Raw genomic sequence first — 9,246 nt, 5'->3', positions numbered from 1 at the left:
ACCGCCGCTAAAAGTTGTATATTGTGCTTGATTTTCCTTTGTAATGTGAGGTTTTACCGTCTTTCCTTCCTGCACATTGCAAGTTTGGGACCCTAGCTAGTTTGAGAAAAGACACAATTTGTCAGATTATCCTTGTTTCTGAATATGTCATGCTAATTTATTTTTAAAAAGTTTCCCAAGTCATTTTTTGTTGGTTTTTAATGGAAATATTGGGCATATTCAAAGTAGTTTAGAGTGGCACGATCCCGCTGCTCCCCTTTTCTTTTTAGAAAAATTAGGTATTAGACATAATTAAGTTTACTAATTAGTAAGTGAGATATTAGGTATTTTGGTTTGGGTTTTAATACCTAAGAAAAAATTGCTATTTTAGATTAGGCCAAAGACTGGCCCAGATTCGTTGGGCCTGTTTAAAAATAACAAATGAAAAAACAATTCTACCCTTCTTCTTAAAAAGCTTGGCCCATATGTAAACCTACAAATTAAATGACGTTTTTACCTCTGAATGTTTAAACTACGCGCGAGTTTCTCTTTCTTTTTCGTTTCAGAGCTGTGGTTGTGAATCTGCCGTTGGAGCTCAATTTTCTGTAGGTTTTCCTTTTATTTTCTTCGTTTTTCGCTTTCTTTTTTCTGCTACGCTCGCTCGATTTGCATCAATGACCGCTTTGGGTGATTTCTGTTCTCCTTAGTTCGGGTATTTCGAGCTCAATTTTGTGGCTCGATTTTGCAGCGCGATCTTGTAGCGTTCAATGCTAAACCCTATATTCTTTGTTTTGTGATCAGATTTGATTTTGAGTTGCTGTTTGGTTGTAGAGATTTTTGGCAGTCCAAAGTTTTGAGGTATGAGTACTTTAGAACTTGTTTTCGTTTATATCGACTTGTATGTGGAATTTAGTTTTAGTACTTTTATCGTGGTTTCCTTTTGGTTTCTATTCGAATTGTTTTTATTTTCTGTCATAAATTGCATCTGCTTGTTGTAGTTTTGGCAGAAACGCATTGCAGTTTCTTGTTTCATAATTCGATTTCAGACTAATATTTGGAAGTCTATTGGAATTTTACAAATGCTCATGTACATTATTTATTGATTTGAATTGTTTTCTGTTTTTGTTTGTTGTTTTGTTTGCATTTTCAAGGCTAATGGAGGTGTGTGTCATTGCCAAGTGCACATAAAAGTCGGAAACCATTATGTTTTCAGTTTCATCAGAGTCATCCATGGTTGATATTTTGAAGACTTTGTGTCTAAGGTTTAAGGGTTTGTAGTTGGGTTGTTTTACATTAAGGTATTCGCTGCCCAGTTATCCGAGTTGTTTTCTAGAAACGGATAGCGATTTGGACATAATGAGGACATTTTTATTTGTATCAAATGAGAAGAGTGTTGATATTTTAGTGAAGGATTTATGCGGGAGCAGTGAATATAGTGGTGATTTTTGTGTAAATAAGGAGTTGATAGCATGTGAAAAGGGCGAGTCATCGTGTTCTAGTATTGTCGAAGACAAAAATGAATTTTTGGGCAGGTCGAGAAGGCAAGTGCTAAGCCTTTGTTGTCGAATGAGTGGGAGACGTACATACATCATGTAGGGCAGAAGTTTGACGGTGGTGCAAAGGAGTTCCGTTTGAAATTGTGCAAGTACGCTCTTGAAGTAGGATTTAATTTTTTATATGCGGCAATGACAAGAAGCGGGTGGTTGCTATTTGTTCGATTAAGAAATTGGAGGGTTGTAGCTGGCGTGTTTATGCTTCTCGTTGTGAAGCTACTAGCTGTTTTGTAATTCGGACATTAAATAATGTGCATACATGTGCGGGTTGGATAAGGGAATCAAAGAGTAAGATGATGAGGTCTCGTGTGGTGTCCTCCCTCATTGTGGACAGAATTCGTGCAAAACCAGAGCTGAAGCCAGTTGAGATTATACACGAGTTCAAAGATTATTATGGTATAGGCATTTCATACTACCATGCATGGTTTGGCAAAGAGTTAGCTAAATTGAACATTCACAGTGATGAGTCGAAGTCCTTCAATGAGTTAGTGTGGTATGCGGACGCTGTAAAAAAAACTACCCTGGTTCTCTTTGCACTCTTGAATGTGAAGCTGGAATTAATCTCTTTAGACTGTTTTTTGTGTCATTTGGTTGTTGCATTGCTGGATTTCAATATTGCATACCCTTGTTGCTCATTGATGCTACGTTTTTGAAGAGCAAGTACAAGGGGCAGCTTCTCTGTGCTTCCGGAAAGAATGGAAATGAAGGTATGGTTACTGTAATGTATTGCAGATTTCATTTGTTGCAATTTTTTAGCAAAACTGCATTGCAGTTTCTTGTTTCATAATTCGATTTTCTTAATAATTTTTGTATGTCTGTGGGAATGTTGCAACTGCTCATGAACTTAAATGTGTTTTAAACTTAGTTTTAGTACTTGGATCATGGATTTGCCTTTTGGTTTCCTTTCAAATTTCAGCAGATTTGTTTTCAAAAACTGCACTGCAATTTCCCTTTTTTGCTTATACTTGTGCTTTTGGTTTTGTTTTGCAAGGTTTTATCCTCTAGCTTTTGGAGTTGTTGATTCTGAGACAGAGGAGAATTGGACTTGGTTTCTTCAACATTTGGCTTCTCTTTTGCTACCGATGGGGACAGTGGTGACCTTTTTCTCGAATCGCAATCAAGGTTTGTTAAATGCAATGGGGTTTGTGTTTCATGAATGGCCTCATTCTTACTATTACTATCATCTCAAACAGAATTTGATATCGAAGTACCTGAAATCAGGTTATGGGAAATTGCTCCAAGACCGTGTTATCAATTTATTTAGTAGATGCGCATATGCTATTACCGAGGAAGAGTTTACGGTAGCAATGGAGGAGTTTATGATTGTTGGGAGTTCGAAAGTGAAGGCATTTATATCTGATTTGTCTAGAGATCAGTATGCCAACGCATATTTCAAAGGAATGCAGTATGGGGAGATGGCAAACAGTTTAGCTGAGTCATTTAATAATTGGGTTGGTGTGTTTCGAGATTTGCCGGTGCTACCTTTGATAGAAGGGATTCGACATAAATTGATGGTATTGAATTCTCAACGACAAATTGAAGCGGAGAAGTGGACAACAATTTTGTGTCCGGAGATGGAAACTAGACTGTGGGAAAATGCGGAGGCTGGTCGGACTTGGGTAGTTCGTCGTTCTAGTTTCACTGTTTTTGAAGTATTTGCTGATTATTCTGTGATGGTTGATCTTGAGCAAAGGACTTGTTCTTGCCATCTTTGGCAAATTGACGGTTTTCCTTGCACGCATGCGGTGGCTGCAATTCTAGCAAAGAAAGATTCAGTTTATGATTACGTGGAGTGTTACTACAGGACTGACTTCTTTCGAAAAGCCTATGAGAGTCATATTTTCCTATTCTAGATATTGGGAAAGGCTTGGGCAGCAACAGTTTGGCAGCTGGAGTTGTGCTTCGCCAATTACAAATAGGCCAGCCGAAAGACCACCAACAAAGAGGATCAAAGCTTTTGGTGAATTTAAAAAGCCCTTGAAATGCAGTCGATGTAGTGTTACTAGGCATAATAGGAAGACTTGCAAGGCTGTGATATGAACATTCCTTCTCAGTTGACGATTGCTTACGTTAGATATGGTTTAGTGAATGTATAGTCAGTTTCTGCATTGCACATTTTGCAAAACCTGCAGTGCAGTTTTAGTTGCATTTAATTGGCTACACAGCTTCTAATTGGATATTATGATTCTTTTTTGAAGTTAATGAAAATTATACAATTGTTTCATGAGTGGATATTCGTTTTTGACTGCCATTGAATGCTTGTTTTCAGATTTGAGCAGATTTTGTTGCAGAAACTGCAATGCAGTTTCTGTTTATTTGTTGCAGATTTTGACCGAAATCGCAGTGCGTTTCTTGTCCCATAATTCAATTTCAGAATAATTTTTGCTAGTCTATGAGAATGTTATAACTGCTCATGAAGTTAAATGTGTTTTGATATTAGTTTTAGTACTTTGATTATGCATTTACCTTTTGAGCAGCGGTGCAGATTTTGACCGAAACTGCAGTGCAGTTTCTCGTTCAATAATTCAATTTCAAAATAATTTTTGGGGAGTTTCACTAAAACACCCAAAATGAGGGTTGAAATTATAAAAAAAACCCAAGCACTATTTGAACATATAAACACACCCAAAACTCATCATTACACACTCAAAACTCATTTATAAACACACCCAAAAAGTTGACTTTGGGGTTGATTTTGGGTGTGTTTATATGTTTAAATAGTGTTTGGGTTATTTTTATAAATACATGTCTAGAATTGGATTTATTTATAAATTTGTATAATTTTTGCAAGTATATTGGAATGTTACAACTACTGACCTACTTAAATGTGTTTTGAACAAAGTACTTTGATTATGACTTTGGCTCTTGGGTTCTTTTCACATTTTTTGAGCAGATTTTTTATTTATTTATCTAAACTGCACTGCAGTTTTAATTTGTTCCAGTATTTGACCAGAAAATTTAGTGTAGTTTGTTGTTTCCCTTTCGTTTTGTTGCATCCTGTTCCAAGATTATATTACACTTTATATGTATAGGAAATATGTTCTCATATATCATAACTAGAAACATTTACAAACATCCACAAGAATTAAGATACATATTGTCTTGAGTTAACGAAAGGCAAATCACTAGAGACAATTAATTACACAGTGTTTGTGGCGTAGGAGTTTTGTGACATATTGTTCTCGATATTCATTCATGAAATTCTTGTCTACACTTTTTGGAATGGGCTATCCTTGTTCTATTTTATCCATGTAGAACATGACGAACATGCCGCAATCCAACCTGCAAATGAATACGAGATTAGCTTTTGGTTTTGAATGATTTCAAATTGTAATGAATGGTTGAGTAGACACAATTCTTACGAAGATGAATTTTGTTGAGCACATTCTGTGTCATCCTCAAATGGAAACTGATATGGATTTTACAGAATCCAATTTAGAGTGAGTTCTTCATTTGGGACAAATCAACCTGTGCAGGTGTAGGGGGGCCCTTCTTTTTGCTTCACAAGTTTTGGTATTTTTTAGTTTGTAAGAACTCTTGTGCTTGTGGTCTGATATATTCTAGCCACACTTCCACAATATTAACCTGTTTAAAGAAGAAGAAAAAAAGAGAAAAAGAAATGGTAATCAGTGCATTACATATTATAGTTTTGGTATGAAATTAAGCAATACGTATAATACTGAAACTGCATTGCATTTGTGTTTGTCTTTGAGAAATTAAGACAGTTTCATTCAACTTACAAAATTTTGAGCAATGTCAATACACTTTTCTTCTTTTCTAGGTCCCAACGATCTAAGTGGATTGTAGTGCCTCTAGTTTCGTTCAATTTTGTGAAATGTGAGAAGTGTAAAGTGAAACTCAGAACTTGAAATGATCGGGAAGAAGAGAACATTGCATTTCCCGAGTTTTTCAAGTAAGTGTTCATACAGGGCCCTATACCAATTTGGTTCTAAAAAGGTTTACATGTAAGCCTGCTATCATTGAATGGCAATTTGTTAGTATATATTTTTCGAAAACTACAGTGCCGTGTCTGTTTAAACAATTTTGAATTTTCAAAACAATTCTTACCCAAGTCCATGTAGACATCTACTGTGGACTATCTGTCTGCATGGGCCCTATTTTCTCCTCCTCTATTTGGATATAGGCCTCAATAACCTGTTTCACATTGATTGGAGAAAAATGGAATTATTAATGGGTGATATAGGTAGCACAAATAAAAATGCAGTGCAATGTGTGTTATAGAATAAGTATTTTTATATTTACGTTTTGTGACAATTCTAGGTCCCATACAATATCTTTGATATCATGGTTTCTCACTTTCTCATTATGGAGTCCTGCCCAAAAGTTATCACTGCGGATTCGAATACATGAAATTCACAAGATTAGTTTTAGTTTAATTGTAATTAAAAGATGAAAGAGTTGTTCTTTTGGAATAGAGATATTACCGAGGTTGAGTACTTAAGTAGTATTCTTGAATTCTGTCCCTGTCCTCCTTTGAAATTTTCTGCCAAACCTTCTTTTGACCTCATCCTAGTTTTTTCTTTGTTGGCTTTTGTTGTCCTTCATTTTCATCATTTGATTCTTGCATACCTACAGGTATTGAATCATAAAGGCTCATTCCTTTTGGGGGATCAGGAATTGGATTTGTGGCATCGGGTTGAGATGCCTCTTGTGTTAACTACAGATTGAAAGGAAACTAATTAGAAACTCCTTTTGATAAAACAGAAACTGCAATGCGTTTCCGTTTCTAAAGCGATAACACACTGCATTGCAGCTTCTATTTGCAATGCAAAATGAAAAGCAAGATCTTGAACTGCAATAATTGCATACCACCTTCTGATTTTGAGGATCCTCTTGTGTTGATTACTCCTCGGAAGAGATAAGCTTGAATTGTGGTAGTTCTTCATCATCCTTTTTTGCCTTCTTTTTTGGTTTCTTATTTTTTTTTTTTGTACACATAGCAAGATGCTTGAAGCCTCTTTCTTTCTATATTCTTCAGCCTTAGTACTCTTCAAGGAACATCAGGTGTTGGAGCATTTTGCTTCTTCTCTTCTTCCTTCTTTTCTTGTTGCTTCTCTTCTTCTTTCTCTTCTTCTTCTTCTTGCTCTTCAACTGGTTGTGTTGTAGGCAGATCCATCTTCATTTCAAAGATTGTTGGGTCTGACAACAAGCTTTGAATTTCTACATTGTACTTCTCTTCAATCTCCTTTTTCTTGGCAATCTTCTCCATGTCAATACGAGTTTCCTTGCCTTCCAATTCTGCAATCCTCCTTTTCAGATTTTGTATTTCCTGAAGCCGAATCAGATTCCACTGTCATGGTGGCAGTCACATATTCTTCTTTATCTAATTTCTCTCCGTATGTTGCCAACTCCGCTTCCAGCTCCTTTGATCTCTTTTCTCCTTAGATAAATATATCTCACAATTCCTTCATTTTCTTCTCACTGTCTTCATTTATTTCATCCTTCCACAATTGTAATCTTTCTGGGCAAACGAAGCTAGGATCTTGACGTTGGCGGTAGTTGATTTGGCCTGTCATGGACTTCACCAAAAGGTCTTGAATTGCAAGAGGTTCATTTCTAGCTTCATTCTCAAACATTTTCTTCTTTCCAGCCTATTTTAATTCTGGAGTTTGATCAGCATCATCAGGTTTTCCTTGGTCTTCTGCTCCCTCTGCTTCTCTTTGTTGTCCTTCATCATCTTCTTTTTCTTTTTTCTGCATATTGAACGGAAACTAATTAGAAACTGCATTGCATTGGAGGAAACGGAAAGCGCAATGCATAATTCTATGTTTATAGATTCTTATACCTTGTCAATGAGATTGAATGATTCAATGAGATTATATGCTTTCAAAATACCCTGTACAATGAGATTGAATGATTCAAAAACTGCATTGGATAAAATGCAAACTGCAATGTATAAAACACAAACTGCAATGCACTGTATACAGATTTTAATTACCTTGTCAACAGTGTCTTCCTCTTCCCTGGTAGTTTTTCGCTTTTTAGGAGTTTTGAAAATACCCTGTACAATGAGATTCACATTCAAGATACATTAAAATAGAACATGCGATAAATTGCATACCTCGATGTCATTCAAGTCCTTTATTTGGTTGAATCTTGTGTGGAGTTCCACAAGACTCCATTTAAGAATGGCAGAAGTTTCTTTCTCCTAGAATTGGTTGTATTATGTTTGTCCTATCACACAGTAGAAACTGCACAGTTCAAAAATAAGATATATCATAAATTAGGTTGAAAACTGTTTAGGATAAAACAGAAACTGCATTGCACTAAAGGGAAACTGCATTGCCTAAAACTCAAAATGCATTGCATAAGCCACTGTTTACTTACCAATATTAGGATAATGCAACCCGAAACAGCTCCAATAGAGGCTTCTCCTCCCTTCTTTGCTTTTGCGACCAAGGATTCATTCATGTAGGATGAAACAGCTCTTGCCTAAGAATAGCTTGAAAGTGTCTAGATTCACACAGTGCTCAAATAATTTCCAATGCAAAGTAGATGAAGCGTCGGCAAAAAGGAATGTCATGCAAAGATGAATCAATATTAGGCTGACCACTTCCTTGTCGTAGTCAACTTCTTCTTTCTTTTCCTTTGTTCGTTTTCTTCTTTTGCTCTGCCTTGGCCTTTTCTTTCTTCGGTTGGTTTGCCAAAGAAATTGTCTTTAGTAATTCTGCTTCTACCGGTTTTTGATGGTTTTCCTTTTCTTCAAAGTGCCTTATTCTGAAGGTAGCAGTGTACCTATCATTGACAAGTTTGACAGATTTTCCTTCATTTGGCGCCCTAGAATCGAATCACTGCATTGCGTGATCTTGAATGATTTGGTGCCAAATTTGAAGGACTTTGTATCCGGATCAAATTTCTTGAGCACCTATACTCTTGACTTAGCAGGTGCTCAAGAAATTTGATCCGATACAAAGTCCTTCAAATTTGGAACCAAATCATTCAAGATCACAGGCAATGCAGTGAATCGAGTCTAGGACGCCAAATGAAGGAAAATCTGTCAAACTTGTCAATGATAGGTACACTGCTACCTTCGAATAAGGCACTTTGGAGAAAAGGAAAACCATCAAAAAACCAGGTAGAAGCAGAATTACTAAAGACAATTTCCTTGGCAAACCAACCGAAGAAAGAAAAGGCCAAGGCAGAGCAAAAGAAGAAAACGAACAAAGGAAAAGAAAGAAGAAGTTGACCACGACAAGGAGGTGGTCAGCCTAATATTGATTCACCTCTGCATGACATTCCTTTTTGCGAACGCTTCATCTACTTTGCATTGGAAATTATTTGAGCACTGTGTGAATCTAGACACACTTTCAAGCTATTCTTGGGCAAGAGTTGTTTCAGCCTACACTTTCAAGCTATTAGGGATAAGAAAAAAGGATGCAAATTTCGATCTACGGCTAGTTAGATATCTGGAAAATACTATGCAATTTTGAAACCAGTTAGATATCTGGGAAATAAAAAAGGTGCAACTTTTCTAGTGAAAAAAAAAAAAAAAAAAACCAGTGTTTTTTAACCTTGTCTTGGACAAACTGAGATTGATGGTAGCTAAATCCGGCAGTGCTTTTCCCAGTTTGTACTTGTACTTCTAATACTGACCTAAAAACCAAAAAGAACAAACCCTACGAGTGTTTCCAAAACCAATACATTCACTATATTGTATGGATTCAGAAAAAGGATGCAAATTTTGAATTTCTAC

At 36.3% G+C, this 9,246-nt stretch overlaps 2 pseudogenes across 2 annotated transcripts; one reads left to right on the top strand and one right to left on the bottom strand.

Moving 5' to 3' along the window:
- Positions 1 to 870: 870 nt before the first annotated feature.
- Positions 871 to 3,685, top strand: LOC148916043 (uncharacterized; annotated as a pseudogene). Its single transcript, XR_016128032.1, has 2 exons — positions 871 to 2,239; positions 2,524 to 3,685. The product of XR_016128032.1 is annotated as an uncharacterized LOC148916043 (transcript).
- Positions 3,686 to 6,365: 2,680 nt separating this feature from the next.
- On the bottom strand, positions 6,366 to 8,232 carry LOC148916042 (uncharacterized; annotated as a pseudogene). The gene is made up of 4 exons (XR_016128182.1): positions 7,881 to 8,232; positions 7,492 to 7,744; positions 7,339 to 7,389; positions 6,366 to 7,246 (listed from the first exon to the last, which is right to left on the bottom strand). The product of XR_016128182.1 is annotated as an uncharacterized LOC148916042 (transcript).
- Between the last annotated feature and the right edge of the window lie 1,014 nt (positions 8,233 to 9,246).

Source organism: Prunus mume, linkage group LG6 (assembly GCF_029339155.1).
Source record: "Prunus mume cultivar Tortuosa linkage group LG6, ASM2933915v1, whole genome shotgun sequence".
Lineage (NCBI taxonomy): Eukaryota > Viridiplantae > Streptophyta > Magnoliopsida > Rosales > Rosaceae > Prunus > Prunus mume.
This window is presented reverse-complemented; position numbering and strand designations above follow the sequence as displayed.